General features: G+C 45.7%; 1 long non-coding RNA gene across 1 annotated transcript; it reads left to right on the plus strand.

Annotated features, from left to right (window-relative positions):
• Positions 1-336: 336 nt before the first annotated feature.
• Positions 337-16,136, plus strand: LOC140209577 (uncharacterized). The gene is made up of 3 exons (XR_011889022.1): positions 337-1,039; positions 1,725-1,896; positions 15,473-16,136. It is a non-coding gene; the product is annotated as an uncharacterized lncRNA (long non-coding RNA).
• The last annotated feature ends 9,384 nt before the right edge of the window (positions 16,137-25,520 follow it).

The raw sequence follows: 25,520 nt of genomic DNA on the forward strand, positions 1-25,520 counted from the left end.
CTGTTCCATTGCTTCCACTTTCCTTCCCCCATTTCAGTCCCTGCGGTGGCCTCAGCTCCTCGCTCCCCATCTCCACCGTGGATCGGAGACGCGCGGCGGCGGAAGTTAGCTCATGTCGTTCTGTAATCTGATTGGACAGCCCATGGACCAGCGCTCTAGGATTGGCCGAAGTGGTTATGGAACAATCCAATTGAGCACCGTTATTACTGCACATCTGATTGTCCGTCGCCTGGCTGCCGTGTTTACTGATTGGCTGCTGGAATACCGCACTCCCTGATTGGGTCGGCTGGAGGCAGCGCAATATGCCGCTGACAGGACGGATAAGGAGACGCCGGACTGGTTCGCTGATGTGACGGTACTTCTGCGTTAACTGGACGCCTTAACCTACTCAAGTGCCTACGCGCGCTTTGAGTATTTCTACTTGTGCGGTGGTGTGTCTGCGTCGCTCGGCAATGCGCGCACGTCACGCATGCGCACTCAGCTGCCCGCGCAAGGCTTCATGGTCATGGTAGTCTCGGGCTAAACAAGACGCGAGCGTCATTTTTCGTGCGAAATGTGTCCTCCCTAATTTCGAAGCATTATGGAAAGCATTGCAGCCAGAGTTCCTTCCCTGTCCTTCAGTCGCACAATGAGAAGCTATTGCAGCGTAGGATGACATGCGATGCTACCAAGCGGACCAAAGACAGCAGCAGCCGTCTGTGTTGCCGCGACGCGCGGTTACATTTTGGTGCGCGTCGCAGCAACGCAGGCTTTCGCGTAGGGTTTGCGGCGACGTGTTGACGCAGACGTATAAAGGCTCATTTAAAACAACGATGTAATAAGTTTAATTGAATTAAAGTACGTTTGATGCAGATTCAAGATAGAGTGAAGCAATAGCAGAAAACTGAACAGCGCCCTCTAGGGGCGATGCTGCCAGTGACGCTGCTCCTTTGGAAACACCCCTCTACGGGACAGTCCTCCAAGACAGCGCCACCATCCAAACTCCGTGCAATTACTGGATGGACACAACATTGTCTCTCAGCGAGCCCTGGCGACTCAGGTGAGGGTGACAACGACGAATCATATAGGTTTAACTGCCATGTCACCAATTGCCCCATAAAGACCAGGGATGTGGAGATTGGAGCTATGAATCTGAATCAGAATCAGGTTTCACACATCAAAGTTGCTGGTGAACGCAGCAGGCCAGGCAGCATCTCTAGGAAGAGGTACAGTCGACGTTTCTTCCTAGAGATGCCCGGCCTGAAACGTCGACTGTACCTCTTCCTAGAGATGCTGCCTGGCCTGCTGCGTTCACCAGCAACTTTGATGTGTGTTGCTTGAAATTCCAGCATCTGCAGAATTCCTGTTCTTCAGAATCAGGTTTAATAGCAACAGCATATGTCATGAAATTTGTTGTCTTTGCAGCAGCAGTACAATGTAATACATAATAATAAAGAAAAAACTGTCAATTACAATAACTATATACAATAAATTAAATAAGTATTGTAAAATAAATATACATAAACAGTAGTGAGGTAATAAAGTTAGTGAGTATTAAAGGATACAGATATTTTTTTTCATCAACTGCCTGAACAGGAAAAGATTGATAAGTGGTTCCAGGAAGGGGCACATCCCAACCAAGAGAGTTGGGCTGAATTTCAGCATATTAAGGCAGATACAAATTGAACCCTTTTTATAGCAACTAAATTCTGTCTACCATGTTGCTTTCTCAACAAATCACACAGTTGACACGTGGAGTTGATGACACCATAGGAGATGACAAATCAACATGTACAAGGTGGTGGAAGAATCAGAGGACTAGCAAGGAGCTAATGTTGCTCCATTATTCAAGAATGGAACCATGGATAAACATTAGCTGAACGTGGAAAGGATAGATCCTCGACTCTCATGATACTGGTAGGAAACTTGCTGGAGAAGGTTTTTATAGATAGGATTTATGACAATTCGGATAACCATAGACTGATGAGATGTAGCCGGTATGTCTCTGTACGGGACAAATCATGTCTCCCTAATCTGATTGTGTTTTCTAATGAGGTGACGAGGGTGATTGGTGAAGGAAGAACTGTGGATATGTGGCAATTGACAGGGTCAATCAGGGGCGGCTCATCCAGAAGATTAAGATGTATGGGGTCCATGGCGAATAGGCCATTTGGATTCAGAACTGGCTTGTCCATAGGAGGCAGACGGTAAAGGGAATAGGAGGGAGGAGTGGGGATGGAGAGAAGGACAACATGGGAAGAATGGATGAGGGGTTTGTGTTGAAGGTAGACTAACTGGATCTCAGACTCCTTCTTCCCCGCTGATCCATCCACTGTTCCCACCACGTCCCCCTGTCCCAGATGTTATGGTCACCCTTTCGAATCTCTGTGGAACCCAGAGACGCCTCTGGAATACATTGGCCTCAACCATAAACATGGTAGCAGAATTAGGCCATTAGGTCCGCTTTTCAATCATGGCTGATCCTTTTTCCCTTCCTCAGCCCCACTTCCCGGCCTTCTTCCCATAAGCTTTGGTGCCGCGACCAATCAACAACCTGTAGCCCCCCCGGCCAGCCTCAGGGTCGCTCGGCTCACTGTCGTCGAAGGGAAACAGCCCTCGGCCCCGTCAAACTGGGTAATTAGTTTGTGTGGATGCTGTGTGATGTACCTCACCCCGCCCAAATAACAGACAATACACCAGATACGATTAAATGATTTACAGTTTATAGATATTACTGGAACTATATAATTAATAGTGAATAAAATATAAAAGGAAAATAAAAGGCGCCACACTTATCAACGTTCAATCTCTTCGTGCACAAACAGTTGGAGCTCGGGACCCTTCTTCTTCACCCTGCGACCCCTCGGACCACCTCGACCGGCCGCCTGGGACCAACAACGAGTCCCTCTCCGTCTCCCCTCCTCGCCGAATGCCCCGCTTGGGGTTCGACCCCTTTAGCGCACTCACAGCACCTGTTCTAAATGACCTCCACCCAACCATTCCAATCTCTGTAATCCCCTCTTTCACAATCTCTGTGATTTCCTCCCTCCTCTTCAATCCTCTCCATCTTTATGGACTCAATTTATTGCTACATTTCCCCGTCTCTGTGACACCCACCTCCATCACATGCCCCAGTCTCTGTAAACCCTTCCATCTTCTACGCCCCTCTCTCACTAAGCTCCCCTCCCTGTCTTTCCATTCCCCTTCACCCCTCTCCCTGTATGCCCCTGTAACCCCTTGGATCGGTCCGCGGCGTTAGTTGAGAGAAGACCATTTCTGGCCCCGCCAATCGTGTGAAATTTCAGGTGCAAAACCTTCTGTTTCAGTGGATGCTGCGTGATTTGTTCCCCTGTTCTAAATCAGTACCATGAAATAACAGGCCATGTACCATATACAATTAAGTGATTTAGCTTTATAATTCTGAATTTGACTAAAGGGTTAGTAAAGAAAACAAAAAGAGAAGGGCTCTTTTTAATGAGCGAATCTAATGAGCACAGGTTGGAGCTCACGGTTTCCCTATCACAGCCCGGTACAGAAACACCAATGCACTGGAAAGGAAAATACGACAAAATGTAGCGGATACGACCCAGTCCATCACCGGGGTAAAGCCCTCCCCACCATTGAACCCATCTACACAGAGCGCTGTCACAGGGAAACAGCGTCTATTATCAGGGATCACCACCTTACAGACATCCAACATCCTTCACGATATCTCTGAATTTACTGAAGTGATCCCCTACATCCACATCCAAATCATTTCAAACGATAAAGTCTCCATGTAGTATCACTGATTACCGGTATCCAATCACGAAAACCTGGATCCACCTCCTCTTATTTCGAAGCAATGATTTCATACAACATGCAAGTTGTCCTGGTCAAGATGGATCACACTGCTTTGGTGCAGAATGTAGTGCTCCCAGCCTGAGGCTTTCCATTCCAGGACGTCTAAGGTGTCCTCTTTCTTTAAGGATTCTGGTTTCCTTCTGCCGTCATCAATGATGCCCTCACCCGCATCTCCTCCATTTCCCACACTTCGGTCCTCACCCCATCCTCCCGCCACCACAAAAGGAACAGAGTTCCCTTGTCCTCACCTACCACCCCACCAGCCTTCGGATCCAGCACATTATCCTCCATAACTTCCGCCACCTTCAACAGGACCCCACAACTAAGCACATCTTTCCATCTCCACCCCTCTCCACTTTCCGCAGGGATCAGTCCCTCAGCGACTCCCTGGTCCACACGTCACTCCCCACTGATCTCCCACCCGGCACTTATCCCTGTAAGCGTAAGTGCTACACCTGTCCCTACTCCTCCTCTCTTGCCACCATTCAGGGCCCCAAACAGTCCTTCCAGGTGAGGCAACACTTCACTCGTGAGTCTGTTGGGCTCATCTATTGCATCCGGTGCTCCCGGTGCGGCCTCCTCTACATCGGTGAAACCCGACGCAGATTGGGAGACTACTTCGTCGAGCACCTCTGCTCCGTTGGCCACAACAGACAGGATCTCCCATTTGCCACCCACTTCAACTCTGCTTCACATTCCCATTCGGATATGTCCATACATGGCCTCCTCTACTGCCATGATGAGGGCAAACTCAGGTTGGAGGGGCAAAACCTCATATACCATCCAGGTAGTCTCCAGCCCCCTGGTATGAGCATAGAATTCTCCAACTTCCAGTAATTACCTCCCCCTCCCTTCCCCTATCCCTATTTCACTCTACCCCCTCCCCCAGCTGCCTATTATCTCCCTCATGGTTCTACCTCCTTCTACTACCCATTGTGCTTTCCCCTATTCCTTCTTCACCTTTCCTGCCTATCACCTCCCTGCTTCCCCTCCCCCACGGGGCAGTATCTTTCCCGTTACTGGTTCTCCTTCCCACCCTCCCCCCCTTCTTTATAGGGCCTCTGCCCCATCCCTCTTCAGTCCTGACAAAGGGTTCCGGCCCGAAACGTTGACTGATCGTTTCCACGGATGCTGCCTGATCTGCTGAGTTCCTCCAGCGTGTTGTGAGTGTTGCGCCGATCAATACTTTATTGCCTTCTGCAAATGATCTATTTGATTGTGCAGGGAAAATCTTAAATCTGACAAAGTCCTATTGGTTATTTCTGATCAGTGAACGCTTTTCCTGCCCCTCAGGACTTTTCATTATCTCCCCTCCCACTAACGTATACCTCCACTGCACCCTTTATAAACCTTCGACGCCGTTCTTATAATGAGACGACCAGATCTGAACACAATACTCCAAGAGTAGCCTAACCATGATTTTATAACGCTGCAGCATTCCCCTCGTTGCTCTTGAGTTCTGTCTCCCGACTAACGAAAGTCAAAACAACATACAGCTTCGTAACCAGCTAGAAGATAAGGAGCTGTGACGCTCAATTTAGGAATGCTGTGTCAGCCAGTTAGGATGATGGAACTGGGAGAAAGATCTGGAGAGACCTGGACGGAGTGAGATTTGTGACGGACAGGATTTTCGCGGGATTTTTTTGGTGGGAGCTGCGGAGAGGACGGGGGTGGGGGGAGGATGGGGTGTGGCTGTGGGTGCCGTGAGAAGGAGCAACCCCCTTGCACGAAGCCAGATGAATGGCTGCAAGAATGGAGGCCACACCTCGCAAGGGAGCGCCCGTTTATTCGAGATGGGTTCTGAGCAACGTTCGGAAGGCGGTGTTTGCGTTCACGGAGACGGTGGGTCCAGCGCGTGAGTAAAAAAGGATAACTTCAAGATGAGCTTCACATTTAGATTGAGTTAACTGTAATCGGTCCTTTTTTCCTTTTATTTTCCCTCCTAACTGTACGATTAAGCCGAACATTTGTAAATATACTTTCTTTGTAACTTTATGCGATGTAGACTGTTAATTCCTGCTCACCGACAATGGCGTACGGGTAGTATTTACACAGCATTCACTCAAATCGAGGTTTCATTACTCGGAACATCGCAGCATTCCTGTTTGGCTGAACCCCAGAACATACCGACCCTAGAGGTATCTTGATCATGAGAGGTGGGCTTCTCACTACGGACTCTCGTGGCTGTTCGCAGAGCCGGCTACTGAGCCGTCTCCATACGAGCCCGGTCAGGGTTACATTTCATTCCAAAATCTTCCTCTGTCATGGTCCGGATCGGGGCCCCTTTAAATTTACCTTGTTTATGTTACGATCCGGACCATTGATTCCCTGTTTTCCTGTGTCCCTCGACTTTGGTGATTAGAGGCAATTAACACTCGGCTGAACCGGTAGTTTATAGTCTCCGGCTTTCAGCCGTTCGGTGGGAGAGCGTCTGCAAAGTCATCAAAGCTACGGTGTGCCGATGTCATCTGGCCGCAGCAAGCCTAGTCTCTTCCGAAGCGAGTGCCTCTCCTCACCGGAGCAACCCTGTCCAGTTACCTCGCCGAAGCGAGCCTGCAATGTTTCCTCACCGAGGTGGGTTTACCCGCCGGAGGGAATCAAGAACCGCTGTTTACTGTTCCCGGGCCGAGACGAGAGCTCGCCACTACCCGGAGGCTCCAAGTCAAGTCCTGGCTCCGGGGGCATTCAAGCAGCAAGTCAAGTCCTGGTCCTGGTGGCATTCAAGCAGCAAGTCAAGTCCTGGCTCTGGCGGCATTCAAGCAGTAAGTCATGTCCTGTTCCTGGTGGCTTCCAAGTTCTGAGTCAAGTCCTGGCGGTCTGTGATTCCTGTCCTACCCCCTTGTCTGAATCCCTTCTCTGCCCCTCTCGCCTCTAGCCCTCGTCTGCAGCCCCCGCCTGCACTTCAGTCTAGTTCCATCGCCGGAGCTCGATAAGTACTGTCTGGTGTTCATTCGTGTTGGTCTTGTCTTGTCCTGTCCTCTGTGGGGTAACTCAGGCTGTCTCGTCGTTGCCCCGCGGAGAGTCATGAGTCCCAGCCCTATGTCCTGTACCCAAGGAGGGGTCCCGGCTCTCTGTTCTGTGTATGTGTCTATGGTTCCATGTACCTGCTCTCCCGAGACCGAGGCTCTGTTTTCACGTTCCTCCTCTCCCTAGCCCATGTCACGTCCTTGCCTAGTTCTGGGGTCCGAGCCCGAGGCAAGACCCAGGTACTGGGTCCTTGCCCAGTCTCGGGCTCGGAGTCCATACCCTAGCCTCTTCATGTCTCCTCTAATTCTGGGAGCGGATTCCGAGTCCTAGCCCAGACCCTTGGTCCCAGTCTAGGCATAGTCCTCAGTCCTCGTCCAGTTCGCTACTCCTGCTCCTACCTAGCTCTCCAGATATCGAACAATAAACTAAATTTAATTGACCTCACAAGATGTCTTGCATTTGGGTCCACCCTTTCTCCCAAACCCCCGCCATTGCGATATCCTCATGGTGTGCTTCTCAATGTCTTTGTTCCCATAGGGAGGTTATAGAACAGGACCAATGAGGGATTGTTCCTTTCCTGTGTCTGACTTCCACCGGTATTACAAGTGGACGAGCCCTCCGTGGCTGAGAAGTATTTGAGCTACATTTCTTTCATTTCAGTTGGTCTGTTATTTTGAACTAGTTCATTGGTGTAAGCTCATGGGATAATTCGAGACGATAAAGAGCTTTGAAATATTAAGAGGACGGTAGATGCTTCGCTATCCTGACGACAGAAAACCATTTCAGTATTCCTGAATCTGAGATTTGGCATTGTTTTATTTTGGATTGTGTAATTTGGACTAGATTAACAAGCCTAGTTTGAAAAACTGCTTTGGGGTGTTCTGCCATCCTGAGATTTCTTTTTGCACTCTGCTGCAATAGTTCATTTCCAGGCTTTGCTGGAAGATTTGAAGACATTTATGTGATTAAAGTTCTGGCTCAGTTTGAGGGTGTTTCTTTGTTTTTGTGGCTCAATGACATTTCCTGGTCTTTATGTGCTGAATAATTGGTCAATCTCGATAAATTCGGAGGATAAGACCGTTTGTCTAAAGAGATTGTCATTGCAGTCACAGCTCTCAAAGGCTTTCTGATGGATTTATGTTGAAGACCCGTGTCATCTGTAATCCTGTGGTTGAAGATTATTCTGAGAAAACATAAGATGCTTTATACGATTTTCATTCTGAAAGTTTGGATAATAGTGCGATGTTCGTCTCTTTATAGTGAAGATTTTATCATTTCCTTTTCCTAGCTACTGTCCGAGGAAAGTGCAGAAGTCTTGGGTTCTACCTTGCAAGGTCTGATCTCGTAGGTTCCTCGCTGGGGACAAATTTCGGGGGACTTTGAAGTACATGGTGCATGTGCTTGACACTGGTTATTCTCTTTTTTAAATGTTCATGAGCAGTTTAATCGGGCACTTCGTCGAAGAGTGTCTTTGAGGTCCGCAGTCGGCTAGCAGTGCGGGGGGGAAATGAATGAACCAAATTGAGTAGTCCTGTACTGCGGGTTGATGTTTGATATTCTATGTGTTGTTCACTCGCTTTTTCCCGTTTGTATAATTTGTTTTTTTTTCACGGTGGGTTTTTAATGTTTTCTGTGAACTGGTTCCATGCTGTTTCTTTGCTTCGTGTCTGCGTGTGGAATGACGAATCTCAGAATTCTGTTATGTAGACCCGCACATTCTTTATTAATAAATGTACTTTGAATCTGTTATGGACTAGTCTGTTGTGTTAATTTCTATCGTTTTATGGATCTGAGATTTTGGATTCTGAGAAAGTGATTTTTCTGCGTCACTTATTGGATCTATTTGTTCTGGTTTTCCAGACATATGAACCAAATAACTATCTGCTCTTTAGTGTCCGTGATTTAAGGTGTGTTTTTTTTTGAATTTCTGAGCCACCGCACGTGTTTATTACTTCAGTAGTAATTCGATGTATATCCTGGGAGAGCATATGGTTCTGAGAAGCTCTGTTGAAAATCTTTATTTGTATAAGCATGTTATACTGTATTATGTTTTATTGTACACATATATGCACTAATGGAGAATTGGTTAGCAGACAGGAAGCAAAGAGTGGGAATAAACGGGACCTATTCAGAATGGCAGGTGGTGACTAGTGGGGTACCGCAAGGCTCAGTGCTGGGACCCCAGTTGTTTACAATATATATTAATGACTTGGATAAGGGAATTAAATGCAGCATCTCCAAGTTTGCGGATGACACGAAGCTGGGTGGCAGTGTTAGCTGTGAGGAGGATGCTAAGAGGATGCAGAGTGACTTGGGTAGGTTGGGTGAGTGGGCAAATTCATGGCAGATGCAATTTAATGTGGATAAGTGTGAAGTTATCCACTTTGGTGGCAAAAATAGGAAAACAGATTATTATCTGAATGGTGGCCGATTAGGAAAAGGGGAGGTGCAACGAGACCTGGGTGTCATTATACACCAGTCATTGAAAGTGGGCATGCAGGTACAGTAGGCGGTGAAAAAGGCGAATGGTATGCTGGCATTTATAGCGAGAGGATTCGAGTACAGGAGCAGGGAGGTACTACTGCAGTTGTACAAGGCCTTGGTGAGACCACACCTGGAGTATTGTGTGCAGTTTTGGTCCCCTAATGTGAGGAAAGACATCCTTGCCATAGAGGGAGTACAAAGGAGGTTCACCAGATTGATTCCTGGGATGGCAGGACTTTCATATGAAGAAAGACTGGATGAACTGGGCTTGTACTCCTTGGAATTTAGAAGATTGAGGGGGGATCTGATTGAAGCGTATAAGATCCTAAAGGGATTGGACAGGCTAGATGCAGGAAGATTGTTCCCGATGTTGGGGAAGTCCAGAACGAGGGATTACAGTTTGAGGATAAAGGGGAAGCCTTTTAGGACTGAGATTAGGAAAAACTTCTTCACACAGAGAGTGGTGAATCTGTGGAATTCTCTGCCACAGGAAACAGTTGAGGCCAGTTCATTGGCTATCTTTAAGAGGGAGTTAGATATGGCCCTTGTGGCTACGGGGATCAGGGGGTATGGAGGGAAGGCTGGGGCGGGGTTCTGAGTTGGATGATCAGCCATGATCATAATAAATGGCGGTGCAGGCTCGAAGGGCCGAGTGGCCTACTCCTGCACCTATTTTCTATGTTTCTATGTTTCTAATTGGCGCACCGGATGGAGGAGCGTGTTTAAGTCGTCAAAATACTTTGAGGTGGCCCGCGGATTTGAAGTGAAAGTCGACCCTAATCTCATTAAATCGGGGTTGCAGTGGAGTCGCAGCGGAGCAGGAAGCGTGAGGGGAGATGATGGAACAATCCTTGGGGCACAGCGACAGCACGGAGCCTCACTAGAGAAACATTTTCACACCCTGTTTATGGATTATGACGGTCATATGGGTCACAAGAGATATCCTCGAAGTTTCCTCAGCTTCTTTTACACTGGATGCACTTTGCGATCAGTGCCATCGCCGATTTCAGATGAGCTTTCAGCTGATCGCTGAACTTATTCTGGATCATGGCGTAAAGAAAAGTATTTGTGCAGCAACTCGGGATCTTCAGCATCAAGCCCAGTTCTTGCAGGAAAGTGGCTAGATTTGTAGACACCAAATTCAAACAATATAATCTGTACCGAATATAATACACTGTATACAGCGCCCATAAGAATATGAAATTACCGGAGATGACCAGCAGGAAAATGAGGGATTTCCTTCGGCTCTCCATCTCTGGGTCTTTAGGACACTCGCCACATCTCATAATCTTGAGCCTCTCGCGGGCAGCGCTGGCTGCTAAAACGTGTTAGATTATTGAAGCATTGAGTAGCAGAACCAGCACAAATGGGACCACTAACAACAGGAATTCTGCAGATGCTAGAAATTCAAACAACACACATCAAAATTGCTGGTGAACGCAGCAGGCCAGGCAGCATCTCTAGGAAGAGAGACAGTCGACGTTTCAGGCCGAGACCCTTCGTCAGGATCTTCGAAGGGTCTCGGCCTGAAACGTCGACTGTATCTCTTCCTAGAGATGCTGCCTGGCCTGCTGCGTTCACCAGCAACTTTCAAATGGGACCACTGGCGTGAGGAAATAATAAAGGATCTCAATTCCTCCCCAGGTCGTTGAATCCAGCACTCCCTCCCTTTCACGACAGAACCAAGGGTCCTGCAGAAGAAGTTATTGGCCCGTCAGCATAAAATACTAGAAAATATTCTTCAAACAGCTCAACACAATCACTGCTGCCAAAACCACGGCCGCCGTTCTCGCGATGCAATGTTTGCTTTTCAGTTTCGAGTAACCGATAGCCACACTTCGATCGAATGTGAAAACGACGGTGAAGCAAACCGAACAGTCGGTAGATGCATAAAGAACGGCGTGCATATTACACAGAGGGATGGAATACATGAAAGCAAACTGCCTGCTATACAGAATCGGAATTTGGCTGAGTATCAGATCGAAAAAAAAATAACGTACAGGTCAGCCGCGGCCATGGCCAAAGGGTATAAAGAGACACAGTTTGAAACACCGCACTTTCGCCGAGATAGGATCACAATCGTCACCACATTTGCTGTGTGTAGAGAAAATAAGAACAGGTAAAATAGATCATATTTGAGACCATTTTAAATATTCGGACGTCCGCTGAAAAATAATCGTGTTTTTGAAAGTCCATGCGTTACTGCTCGTGTGTATTCGACCACAAAGATAATACTCCTTTCCACGTGTATTTTGCTCAATTCTTTGTCAATCTCCCGGTATATAAGTCTCAGGGGAAAAAAAAGAATTCCATGAAATATCTATCTCAATCAAAACCTTTGCAAATCGATATCCATAAACACCAGAGGGAGGAAAGATGCTATACATCTTGAGCAAAACAAATATAATGCCGGAGGAATTCAGGCAACATTCAAAGCTTAAAATAGATTCATTACCAAATATTTATGTTGTATACAAACCTGAAACTCATCTTCTTATAGGGAACCACAAAAAAAATAATCTAATTAGGACCCATTGAAAGACGCCACAGAAGAAAAGCATCAATCACTCAATGTGTGAAAAGGAATAAATCGTGAAAACAATATAATGTTAGCAAATAAGACACAGACATGAACTGCAGAGTCCCCGAAAGTGAGTGCGCAGTCTTGAAACCAGTTCAGGGCTGAGGCAAATGCAGTTCATTGCGGAGCGCGTCTGCAGCAGCAGCTCAGAGCCGAAGGGCCTTGATCAAATGGCTTAAGTAGTTTTTTAAGAAGTGCAAAAACACATGAAACATGAGCTGCAGAGACCTGTTCAGCGCTGAGGCGAGTGAAGCCCGACCAGGAACCCGATGACTGCAGGGCAACAATTGCTCCGGAACCTGCCGTTGCGTGATGGTCGCGTCGGAAAGAGAGCGAGTCTGGTCACACGCAAGCACTCGGCGCTGAGCACCTGCACTCATCCTCGACGATTTAGCTCTTGTTCTCGAATTTAATCGAAGCGGAGTAATGGAGCCGATCACAGCTGGGCTTCTACTGTGATGTACGGACGCAGCGAGCTCCCCTAGGGATGGTGGGTACGGATCGAGAGCCAATATCTATGAACATTGCAAAATATGCCGACCGAGATCCTTCCCCAGGATTGGAAATGAAGCAGGTAGGTTCCAGAAAAAGTGGCGGAGGTGAGAGGACTACTGCCCCGTATTAGCACAGACTCCTTAGAAAGCGATGTAGTTTCCATTTGGGCCGTATCGCTGTAATGATTATCCAATGCCCTGTGGAATCACTACTCTGGACTATTGAAGTCATCTTGTGCCTCCATCAAAGAGGAATTACAATTTGACCAAAGATATCATTCGTAACCGACCGGAGAAAAACGTCATAAAAACAGTATAAATATAAAACATATATATCTGGAAGGGTAACATTTAAGACGCCTTACAGTGTGAATGACGGATCGAAAGGGAGTTGGCGAGAGAGAAAAAGATAGAGAAAACGAGACAGACAGAGAGAGATTGTAATGGGGTGAAAAAACTGAGAAATTAATCAATATGAATGTCTTAACGGAAAGCACAATTTCGCATATATGTGACAATCAAGATTCTTCTGGATAGCAAGGTGAACAAAGTGATTATGATTCTGATCGGTACGAGAGAATTTGCCAATTTTTGAGATCACACCTGCTCAGTACCTGGAGCACTGCATTCGGGACGCTTTACAACAATAACTATTCAGATAGATAGATAAATAGATCTACTTTATTGATCCCGAGGGAAATTGGGTTTCGTTACAGCTAAACCAACCAAGAATAGAGCATAAATATAGCAATACAAAAACCACAAACAATCAAACAACAAATGCAAACTATGCCAGATGGAAATAAGTCCAGGACCAGCCCATCGGCTCAGGGTGTCTGACCCTCCACGGGAGGAGCTGCAAAGTTCGATGGCCACAGGCAGGAACAAACTCCCATGACGCCCAGTGTTGTATCTCGGTGGAATATGGCCGGAGTCCAACAGCAAACAGTTCAATATCCGGTCTACAAACCAGTTAACAGCAAACAGAATCATTAAGTAACATGTCATATTACATGTGATACAACACTTGGCGGCACGGGAGGTCGTTCCTGCCTGTGGCCATCGAACTTGCAGCTCCTCCCGTGGAGGGTCAGACATCCTGAGCCAATAGACTGGTCCTGGACTTATTTTCCATCTGGCATAGTTTGCATTTGTTGTTTGATTGTTTGTGGTTTTTGTATTGCTATACTTACGCTCTATTCTTGGTTGGTGCGGCTGTAACCAAACCAAATTTCCCTCGGGATTAATAAAGTATATCTATCTATCTATCTATATTAGCTGGTGTTTTTCCACGTTGATAACGACAGGCGGATAAAACAATAGAGACAACTGACGGGTCACTGAAATTGCTAACACACAGAAAATAATGGAAGAAATCAGCAGGCCAGGCAGCATCTATGGAAAACAGCCGGCGTTTCAGGCCGAGACCCTTCATCAGGACTTGCTAGCTTTGCGTAAGAAGTAGAATTGATAAAACGACCATAAGAATGTAAAATACAACTACTGTGAAATAGAATTGAGCAGAATTTAATTAGGAAAATACATTTTTGCTTGAATCGCCAATTGAACTTCGCTAGGATATGGCTTGTCAAATGGATCCCAGTGAATTTGCGGTGGTGTTGAAATTCTCAGAAGGCTTTCAGTAAGCCTTTTACGTGATATTGGTCAACAACCTGGAGCTCATAGAATTGGCAGCAATGTAACGACGTGAACTGGGAATTGGTTATTCAAATGAACGAAAAGAAACCATAGAAACCATAGAAAAACTACAGCACAGAAACAGGCCTTTTGGCCCTTCTTGGCTGTGCCGAACCATTTTCTGCCTAGTCCCACTGACCTGCACACGGACCATATTCCTCCATACACCTCCCATCCATGTATCTGTCCAATTTATTCTTAAATGTTAAAAAAGAATCCGCATTTACGACCTCGTCTGGCAGCTCATTCCATACTCCCACCACTCTCTGTGTGAAGAAGCCCCCCCCCAATGTTCCCTTTAAACTTTTCCCCCCTCACCCTTAACCCATGTCCTCTTTTTTTTTTCTCCCCTTGCCTCAGTGGAAAAAGCCTGCTTGCATTCACTGTATCTATACCCATCATAATTTTATATACCCCTATCAAATCTCCCCTCATTCTTCTACGCTCCAGGGAATAAAATCCTAACCTATTCAACCTTTCTCTGTAACTGAGTTTCTCAAGTCCCAGCAACATCCTTGTAAACCTTCTCTGCACTCTTTCAATCTTATTTATATCCTTCCTATACTTTGGTGACCAAAACTGAACACAATACTCCAGATTCGGCCTCACCAATGCCTTATACAACCTCATCATAACATTCCAGCTCTTATACTCAATACTTCGATTAATAAAGGCCAATGTACCAAAAGCTCTCTTTACGACCCTATCTACCTGTGACGCCACTTTTAGGGAATTTTGTATCTGTATTCCCAGATCACTCTGTTCTACTGCAGTCCTCAGTGCCTTACCATTAACCCTGTATGTTCTACCTTGGTTTGTCCTTCCAACGTGCAATACCTGACACTTGTCTGTATCAAACTCCATCTGCCATTTTCTTGCTTAAAATATTAAAGAAATATGTCATCTTTAACTTTATGCCTTTTGGAAATCAGTTCATCTTTTAGTCGCTTAGCTATTCGCAGTAATAGAAACTTTGACCGGGGTGTCCAAACTTTTGCATATCACTGTATGTTGTTATGTATAGTTTTTGTAAAGTCCTATCGCATTTATTTATTTTGCAAAAAATGCTCGCCCCTCCGACAAAATGCAATAGGTTTCAATAGGTACATTTAAAGTCAGAAATGTGTACAATATACATCCTGACATTCTTTATCTTCGCAAACATCCACGAAAACAGAGAAGTGCCCCGAAGAATAAATGACAATTAAATGTTAGAACCCCAAAGGCCCCTCAGCTCCCCTTTCCCACGCATAAGCAGAAACAAGGCAACAGTCCCCCCACCAGCAAAAATCAGCGGCAACCCCACTGAGAACTCAAGCGTGCAGCAAGGCACCAATAAAAATATAGACTTGTAGTACCCAAAGGCTACTTGTTCATCCAATAACTCGACATACCTCATGCTCTCTCTCTCTCTCTCTCCCTAAAGGAAAAAGAGGTGTCCTCGTTTCACAGCAAGAGGGAAGACATAACAAAACAACTCGCTGATTCATGGCGTTGAAAAGTCTGTTGTATCGCTTCTTCCGAGCTCTGTGCTCAAAGAACTCGGGCCTCCGCACATACAGCCGGAAAGCAGCTCACCGCTTTCACTGCTTTCGATCTTCCGTCTCCCACGACACACCAGTTGTCTGCGACGGCACCGACCTCGAATCCGCCCGCTTCCTGGGGCCAGGAAATCCCTGAAGCCTGAAGGCGCGCTCGTCTTCTAGGCAGCGTCGTTGACATATCAAATAGCGGCCAGTCGTGAGACCCCGAGAGCGCGTCCCATTTCCGCAAAAGGTCAGGGTCTTCAAAATAACCCTGGAAGGGGAAAATAGAGATATTAAAAAATATAGAAATAGAGCTGTTTCTGTCAATGCAAGCAAAGGAGTCGCGGTTAGGCGCTATCGTCCTCCTAAGCTCCGCCCCATTAACGCAGTAAATAGCAACTTTGCATTAGGAACAATTACGAGGAAGCTGCCTGGATTTGGGAGCATGTCATTTTCTTCGGCAGTTGAACGGGGCAGGACTGCGCAAGCGCGTGTAAGTCGGACCGTGAGGCAGCGGGAGTATTTAAAAGTGAGAAGATTAACGGAGGGGGCGACGGAGTAGAGGGAGACAGAGTAGGAAGGTTTTGGCTCCCGAGGCTTCGGCGAGCAGTGGCTGAGGAAAATCTTCACTCCAAGTGAGGCAAGGCTGGGTAAGTTCCTTTAATAAATCTAATTACCTTAAGAGCAGGTAATGGAGGCAGCTGTTAGGGCAGTTGAGTGCTCCGTTTGCAGGATGTGGGAAGTCAGGGCGAGCACAATCGCCCCTGATAACTACACCTGCGAAAGGTGCATCCAGCTGCAGCTCCTGACAAACCGAGTTAGGGAACGGGAACTGGAACTGGAGCTGGATGAACTTCAGATCATTTGGGAGGCAGAGGCAGAAATAGAGAGGAGTTACAGGGAGATAGTCACCCCTAAGAGTCAGGAGACAGGTAGCTGGGTGACTGTCAGGAGAGGGAAGGGGAATAGACAGAATGAGCAGAGCACTCCTGTGGCCGTTCCCACCACTAATAAGTACATCGTTTTGGATACTGTTGATGGGGACGACCTACCAGGGACAAGTTGCAGTGGTAGCGTTTCTGGCACTGAGACGGGACCCTCAACTCAGAAGAGAAGGAGGGAAAAGATGAGAGCAGTAGTGATTGAGGATTCGATAGTTAGGGGGACAGAAAAGAAGTTCTGTGAAAGAGATCGAGAATCCCGGATGGTCTGTTGCCTCTCTGGTGCCAAGGTCAACGATATCTCGGATCGAGTTCTTGGTATTCTCAAGAGGGAGGGTGAGCAGCTGGATGTCGTGGTCCATGTAGGGACAAATGGCGTGGGTAGGAAGAGTGAGGAGGTCCTGAAAGGCGAGTGTAGGAAGGTAGGCGCCAAGTTAAAAGGACAGGTCCTCCAGGATAGCAATTTCAGGATTGCTAGTAGTGCCACGTTCAGGCCGGTTTAGAAATAGTAAGATAGCGCAGATCAACACGTGGCTGAAGACGTGGGGCAGGAGAGAGGGCTTCAGATTTATAGATAATTGGGCAGTTTTCCAGAGAAGGTGAGACCTGTTCCGGCGGGACGATCTACATCTGAACTGGAAGGGGACAAATATTCTTGCAGGTAGGTTCGGTAGATAGGCTCCGGTGTATTTAAACTAGATACGAGGGGGTAAGGGAACCAGAGTGTAGGAACGGATGTAAGGAAGAAGAAAGAAGAAGAAAGAAAAAGAAAATAGTAAAGTTGTTTGCACGGTTAGTAGATAACCAGAGAGTAAGAGGTGGAAGATTTCTTAAATGCATTTATTTTAATGCTAGGAGCATTATAAGAAAGGTGCATGAGCTTAAAGCATAGATTGATACCTGGAAGTATGGTGTGGTAGCTATTAGTGAAACATGGTTACAGGAGGGGTGTGATTGGCAACTAAATATTCCTGGGTTTAATTGCTTCAGGTGTGATAGAATCAGAAGGACAAGAGGGGGAGGTGTTGCATTGCTTGTCAGAGAAAATATTACAGTGATGCTCTGGCAGGATAGATTAGAGGGCTCATCTAGGGAGGCTATTTGGGTGCAATTGAGGAATAGGAAAGGTGTAGTAACACTTATAGGGGTGTATTATAGACCACCTAATGAGGACCGAGAATTGGAGGAGCAAATTTGTAAGAAGATAGCAGATATTTGTAGTAAGCACAACGTTGCGATTGTGGGAGATTTTAATTTTCCACACATAGACTGGGAGGTCCATACTGTAAAAGGGCTGGATGGTTTGGGGTTTGTAAAATGTGTGCAGGATCGTTCTTTGCAGCAATACATACAGGTACCAACGAGAGAAGGGGCAGTGTTGGATCTCCTGTTCGGGAATGAGATAGGTCAGGTGATGGAGGTTTGTGTTGGGGAGCACTTTGCGTCCAGTGATCACAATGCTATCATTTTCAATATCGTTGTAGAGAAAGATAGGTCTGGACCCAGGGTTGAGATTTTTGATTGGAGAAAGGCTAACTTTGAGGAGATACGAAAGGATTTAGAAGGAGTGGATTGGGACAATTTGTTTTATGGGAAGAATGTAATAGAGAAATGGAGGTCATTTAAAAGTGAAATTTTGAGAGTACAGGATCTTTATGTTCCTGTTAGGTTGAAAGGAAAGGTTAAAAGTTTGAGAAAGCCATGGTTTTCGAGGGATATTGGAAACTTGGTTTGGAAAAAGAGAGATATCTAAAATAAATATAGGCAGCGTGGAGTAAATGAAGTGCTTGAGGAATATAAAGAATGTAAAAAGAATCTTAAGAAAGAAATTAGAAAAGCTAAAAGAAGATACGAGGTTGCTTCGGCAATAAGGTGAAAATAAATCCCAATGGTTTCTACCGTTATAGTAATAGCAAAAGGATAGTGAGGGATAAAATTGGTCCCTTAGAGAATTGGTCCCTGAGTCGACTGCTATGTGTGGAGCCAAAAGAGATGGGGGAGATTCTGAACAATTTCTTTCGTTCGGTATTCACTAAGGAGAAGGATATTGGATTGCATAAGACAAGGGAAATAGGTAAGGATTTATGGAAACTATTATGACTAAAGAAGAGGAGCTTTTAAGGAATATAAAAGTGGATAGGTCTCCGGGTCCTGACAGGATATTCCCTAGGACCTTGAGGGAAGTTAGTGCGGAAATAGCAGGGGTTCTGACAGTAATATTTCAAATGTCATTAGAAACGGTGATAGTGCCGGAGGATTGGCGTATTGCTCATGTTGTTCCATTGTTTAAAAAGGGTTCTAAGAGTAAGCCTAGCAATTATCAGCCTGTGAGTTTGACGTCAATGGTGGGTAAATTGATGGAAAGTATTCTTAGATATGGTATATATAATTATCTGGATAGACAGGGTCTGATGAGGAAGAGTCAACATGGATTTGTGCGGGGAAGGTCATGTTTGACAAATCTTACTGAATTTTTGAAGAGGTTATTTGGAAAGTTGACGAGGGTAAAGCGGTGGATGTTGTCTATATCGACTTCAGTAAGGTCTTTGACAAGGTCACACACGGAAGTTTAGTTAGGGAGGTTCAATCGTTAGGTATTAATATTGAAGTAGTAAAATGGATTCAGCAGTGGCTGGATGGGCCACGCCAGAGAGTAGTGGTGGATAAATATTTGTCAAATTGGAGGCCGGTGACTAGTGGTGTGCCTCAGGGATCTGTACTGGGTACAATGTTACTTGTCATATACATTAATGATCTGGATGATGGGGTGGTAAATTGGATGAGTAGGTATGCAGATGATACTAAGATATGTGGCGTTGTGGAAAATGAAGTAGGTTTCCAAAGCCTGCAGAGAGATTTAGGCCAGTTAGAAGAGTGGGCTGAAAGATGGCAGATGGAGTCTAATGCTGATAAATGTGAGGTGCTACATTTTGGTAGGACTAATCAAAATGGGACATACATGGTAAATGGTAGGGCATTGAAAAATGCAGTAGAACAGAGCGATCTAGGAATAATGGTACATAGTTCCCTGAATGTGGAATCTCATCTGGATAGAGTGGTGAAGAAAGCTTTTGGTATTCTGGTCTTTATAAGTCAGAGCGTTGAGTATAGGAGTTGGCATGTAATGTTGAAATTGTACAAGGCATTGGTGAGGCCAGATTTGGAGTATTGTGTACAGTTTTGGTCACCGAATTATAGGAAGGATGTCAACAAAATAGATAGAGTACAGAGAAGATTTACTAGAATGTTACCTGGGTTTCATCACCTAAGTTACAGAGAAAGGTTGAATAAGTTGAGTCTTTATTCTTTGGAGCGTAGAAGGTTGAGGGGGGACTTGATAGAGGTATTTAAAATTATGAAGGGGATAGATAGAGTTGACGTGGATAGGCTTTTTCCATTGAGAGTGGGGGAGATTCAAACAAGAGGACATGAGTTGAGAGTTTAAGGGCAAAAGTTTAGGGGTAACATGAGGGGTAACTTCTTTACTCAGAGAGTGGTAGCTGTGTGGAACGAGCTTCCAGCAGAAGTGGTTGAGGCAGGTTCGATGTTGTCATTTAAAGTTAAATTGGACAGCTATATGACAGGAAAGGAATGGAGGGTTATGGGCTGAGTGCAGGTCGGTGGGACTAGGTGAGAGTAAGAGTTCAGCACGGACTAGAAGGGCCGAGATGGCCTGTTTCCGTGCTGTAATTGTTATATTGTTATATGGTTATATGTCGTATGAGGAAAAGATGAGCGAATTGGGGCTTTTCCCTTTGGAGTGTAGAAAAGTGAGAGGTGACTTCATAGAGGTTTCTAAGATGATAAGAGGCACAGATCATCGAAATTTCTCCCCAGCGTGGCAATGGCTAACACGACAGGGCGTATTTTAACTCGTCTTGGGGAAATTAGAGCGAAAATGTCAGAGGTTGTTATTTTTATTATACAGCTAGTGTTGCATGCATGGTACGCGCTGCCAAGGTAGTGGGAGAGGCGGATACATTAGATGCAGTTAAGAGACTCTCAGAGTTACATTGATCTTCGTGCAGATTAAAATGTCGACACATCATTGTGGGCCAAACTGCTGGTAATTTTTTATCTTGTATAGCAGATACAGAGGCGCAAAGAGAAACTTACTTGCAGCATCATCAAAGCCCTCTGTTCTCTGACAGCTGAAATTCAGCCGTGGTTATTCTCTGGTTAGGGACGCCAGAGATACAAATGTATCTGTATCACAGGCAACTTTCATACTCCATGTCGCAACAGAAGATTGTCGGAATCTTGACAATTAGTCTCTCGGACGTTGTTATCGATGCACGTATGTTGGGGGGCGGTGCTGTTGTCGGGTGGCCTCTGTTTGAATGACTGGAAAGGTATCTCCTCGGCCTACCCCCTTCCGTTCTGTCCTGTAGATCGTGGTCCCTACTACTGAAAGAGCCCACACTCTCTTCACATCCATGCCTTCAGACGTTGTGTGTAAGTTCTTCTCTTTCTCAGTCTGCCTTACCATCGAAGTTGTGGAAACTGATGTCTCGGCTGTAAGTCAGGTCCCTTCCTATCTATTTTCTCCAGAACTTTTTTCTATCCTGAGCTATTCAACTATTAGAACAGAACATAGAACATAGAAAATCTACAGCACATTACAAGCCCTTCGTCCCACCATGTCGTGCTGACCACTGGAAAATGATGCTAGTAAGGTGGTAATGCGGCAGCGGCGGGGCGGGGGCGTGGAGGTGGTGTGGAAGCAAAGAAATAGAGGATGAGCGTAATGGAAACTCTACAAAAGTCTTCACTAAGAAAGACACTAGCAGTATTCTAGATGTCCGTGAGTATCAGGTAGCAGGAGATGTTTCCATTGCAATTACAAAGGAAAGAGTGCAAGGCAAAATCAAAGTACTCAAAGGTGGATAAGTCACCTGGACCAGATGGACTACTTCTCAGAGTCCCGGAAGAATTTGCTGAAGGGATAACGGACACATTGGTCATGATCTTTCAAGAATCACTTGATTCTGGCATGATCCTGGAGGACTGGAAGATTGCAAATATCATTCAACTCTTTAAGAAGGGAGGAATTCAAAAGAAAGGAAATTATACGCCAGCTCTCCTACCCTCAGTGGTTGGGAAAGTGTTGGAGTCTATTGTTAAGGATATGATTTCGGGGTACTTGGAGACTAATGATAAAATAAGTCAAAGTCAACATGGTTTCTGTAAAGGTACATATTGCCTGACCATTCTGTTAGAGTTCTTCGAGGAAGTAACAGGCAAGGTGGACAAAGGAAAGGCTGTGGAGGTCTTTTACTAGGATCTTAGAAGGCATTTGAGAAAGTGCCACATTCACCGTTAGCTCATTTCGGATCACCAACACCGAACCCTTCAGATCTCCTTTAAAATCCGCCGCTCTCTCCATAGCTGTTGATTCTCCTGTCATGGAGGAGAAAACGCTCCCTTGATGTAGAGATTAGCAATGCTATGTACACTCCCCGTAATTTTCTAACTTCTGTGAGCTTAGCCCATAGTCACCATGGAACATAAATCCAGACGTTCCAGTCTTTCATCGTAACTACGGCCTTCCATCCCATGCTACCTATGAATCTCCGTTGCCACCATATCCTTAATGCAACGCGCCAAACATGATTACTCACATTGATCCAAATGCGGCCCAACCACCGCATTGTACACCTTCAGTACTATATCCCAGTTCTTATGATGAATTCATTGCCTGCTGAAGGGAAGCATACCACCTTCCGGTTAGAACAAACCTCACTCCTCAATAATGCATAGTTTGGTAGACTCGTAAGATACTGCATATGCTGGAAAGATGAAGTAAATGCAGAAAAATGCCGAGAACACCCAGTAGTTCACCAGTAGGTCGGGATAGGTATGCAGTAAGCTTGGTAAATAAATTTGATATGAGAAGTGAATAAAAGATGAACATGCAGACGTTCGCGTGAAATGACCTCAATACATGGGATTGAAAGTTACTTCGAAACTTCCTCGGAGACAAGTGAAATAAGCGGATTATTTTGAATGTGACGGATCACTATATTCGAACTTAAGGAACTATAGAAAAGAATGACTGAATCCCTGGCCTCTTTTCTATCATTTCGTGACTTCGATTCCACAACAACCAGTTGACTGAATCGTTTAATTGGTGGAAATATGTATTACTGTCGACATGCACTTGTTGGACCATAAAACTTTATCCTGTTATATATGCCACCCAATGTCGATATTTGTTATATCTCTATTTCAATAATCTTTTCAACAAGCAGTTTGAACGCATAGGCCCCCAGAGACCTCCGAGGAGAACTACCATTGTTTCTGCACAACGCGAGTGAAATCGTTTCTCCTCGTTCCAATGCCAAATCAGCAATCCCCCTTTTTTATACTTTGAGCCCATTTCTGTAGTCCTCTGGATGTGAACCTGCCTTGCCTTGTTCCAGCTTTTCTAGACTCTCGTAAAATAAAGCTAATCTACTTAATCTCTCATCATAATTCTCACTGAGTGTCCATTAGGAGAGCTAAAGGGTAAAGGCAGTCACGGTAGGTAAACCTGCGTCCTTAATAACGTGTATGTGTCGGAGATAGTATCGGGTCTGGGGACTCAGATCTGCGGCATTTAGTATCGCTCGGTGAGAGTGAAAGGAAGGGGAGAAGAGGGGCGGATTATTTAACTATATGAGGTTCTGAGGACAAGATTCTTAGATGTTCTGTTGCCTCCCTGATGCCGCGATCAGGGACACCTCCGACCGAGTCTATAGAGCTTTGAGCGTGGGTGTGGGGCTGGGGTTGAAGGGCCAAAGGTTTGTTAACCATTTCCGTTCCAAGACCATGGGCAAGGAAAGAGAGGAGATACTGCAATGTGAGCTCGTCGAGTCGATGCTAAGGTAAGTGGCAGACCCTTCACGGTGCTCCTCGCAGGACGGGGCACACCTGTAACGCACTGGAAATGCTACAACTGGAAAGATGATTCTGTGCACCAAGTAGACAAGTAGATGGTGCGTGCTTTGGTCAGGGTGGGGTGGCTTCGCATGTTTGGACCAGGCGGCCTCTTGGATGGAATATGGGACCTTTATGATTGGGGTAGTTTGCACATCAGCTGAGGGGGGCGCAATGGCGTTGCGGTAAATTTTGCTGAAGCTGTTCCAGGGGTTTACAATACAGTTAAAAAGGGATGAGAGCCTAAATGCCAGAGTCGCTTCTGGAGTGTTAGTGGGGAAGTAGAGATACAGCCCTCACACAAAGACCGGAACCAAATGGTTCAACATGTTTTTATTCACATTCCGAGTTGCATCTATTTCAATCCAAAGATTATTGCAGGGAAAGGAGGGTGATCTTAGATCGTGGGCTTTGCAGTGAAATTATGATAGTTTAGACATAGAAGGATGAGAACAGCAGCTCAGTGATCTGAGTTTCCGTTGTTTTAAATATTACGGCGGTTTATTTCTCAGTTGGGGGTCGGAGTAAGAGCTAAATCGGGAGGGTAAAATGCAATGGCATGAGCTTGCTCTGAAACAGCCCGTGCAGGAGAACCCCACGGGCTTTTTCGGATACCCTGATAACAAGCATAGCAGGGGATAAAATTGTTACATTTCATGATGAAGGAAGTCATCTCTGGGTGCATACAAAAGAAATCCGGTAGAAAAAAAATGGATATTTTTGCATCAGTATTTACTGAGGAGACGGGCACAAAGTGTATAGAAATAAAGCAAAGCAGTAACGAGGTCAGAAACAGTATTCTGAGCATAGAAGATGAGCTACTTGCTGTGTTTATGCAAACTAAGGAAGATACAATAATTCCCCAGACCCCGACTAGGTATAGAGCATAGAGCATAGAATAGTACAGCACAGTACAGGCCCTTCGGCCCACAATGTTGTGCCGACCCTCAAACCCTGCCTCCCATATAAGCCCCCACCTTAGATTCCTCCATATACCTGTCTAGTAGTCTCTTAAACTTCACTAGTGTATCTGCCTCCACCACTGACTCAGGCAGTGCATTCCACGCACCAACCACTCTCTGAGTAAAAAACCTTCCTGTAATAACCCCCATGAACTTCCCACCCCTTACCTTAAAGCCATGTCCTCTTGTATCGAGCAGTGGTGCCCTGGGGAAGAGGCGCTGGCTATCCACTCTATCTATTCCTCTTATTATCTTGTACACCTCTATCAAGTCTCCTCTCACCCTCCTCCTCTCCAAAGAGTAAAGCCCTAGCTCCCTCAATCTCTCATCATAATGCATACTTTCTAAACCAGGCAGCATCCTGGTAAATCTCCTCTGTACTCTTTGCAATGCTTCCACATCCTTCCTATAGTGAGGTGACCAGAACTGGACACAATACTCCAAGTGTGGCCTAACCAGAGTTTTATAGAGCAGCATCATTACATCGTGACTCTTAAATGCTATCCCTCGACTTATGAAAGCTAACACCCCATAAGCTTTCTTAACTACCCTATCCACCTGTGAGGCAACTTTCAGGGATCTGTGGACATGTACCCCGAGATCCCGCTGCTCCTCCACACTACCAAGTATTCTGCCATTTACTTTGTACTCTGCCTTGGAATTTATTCTTCCAAAGTGTACCACCTCACACTTCTCCGGGTTGAACTCTATCTGCCAGTTCTCAGCCCACTTCTGCATCTCATCAATGTCTCTCTGCAATCTTTGATAATCCTCTACACTATCTACAACACCACCAACCTTTATGTCATCTGCAAACTTGCCAACCCACCCTTCTACCCCCACATCCAGGTCGTTAATAAAAATCACGAAAAGTAGAGGTCCCAGAACAGATCTTTGTGGGACACCACTAGTCACAATCCTCCAATCTGAATGTACTCCCTCCACCACCACACTCTGCCTTCTGCAGGCAACCCAATTCTGAATCACCCTCGCCAAACTTCCCTGGATCCCATTCCTTCTAACTTTCTGAATAAGCCTACCGTGTGGAACCTTGTCAAATGCCTTACTAAAATCCATATAGATCACATCCACTGCACTACCCTCACCTATATGCCTGGTCACCTCCT

This window comes from Mobula birostris, chromosome 14 (genome assembly GCF_030028105.1).
Source record: "Mobula birostris isolate sMobBir1 chromosome 14, sMobBir1.hap1, whole genome shotgun sequence".
Classification (NCBI taxonomy): domain Eukaryota; kingdom Metazoa; phylum Chordata; class Chondrichthyes; order Myliobatiformes; family Myliobatidae; genus Mobula; species Mobula birostris.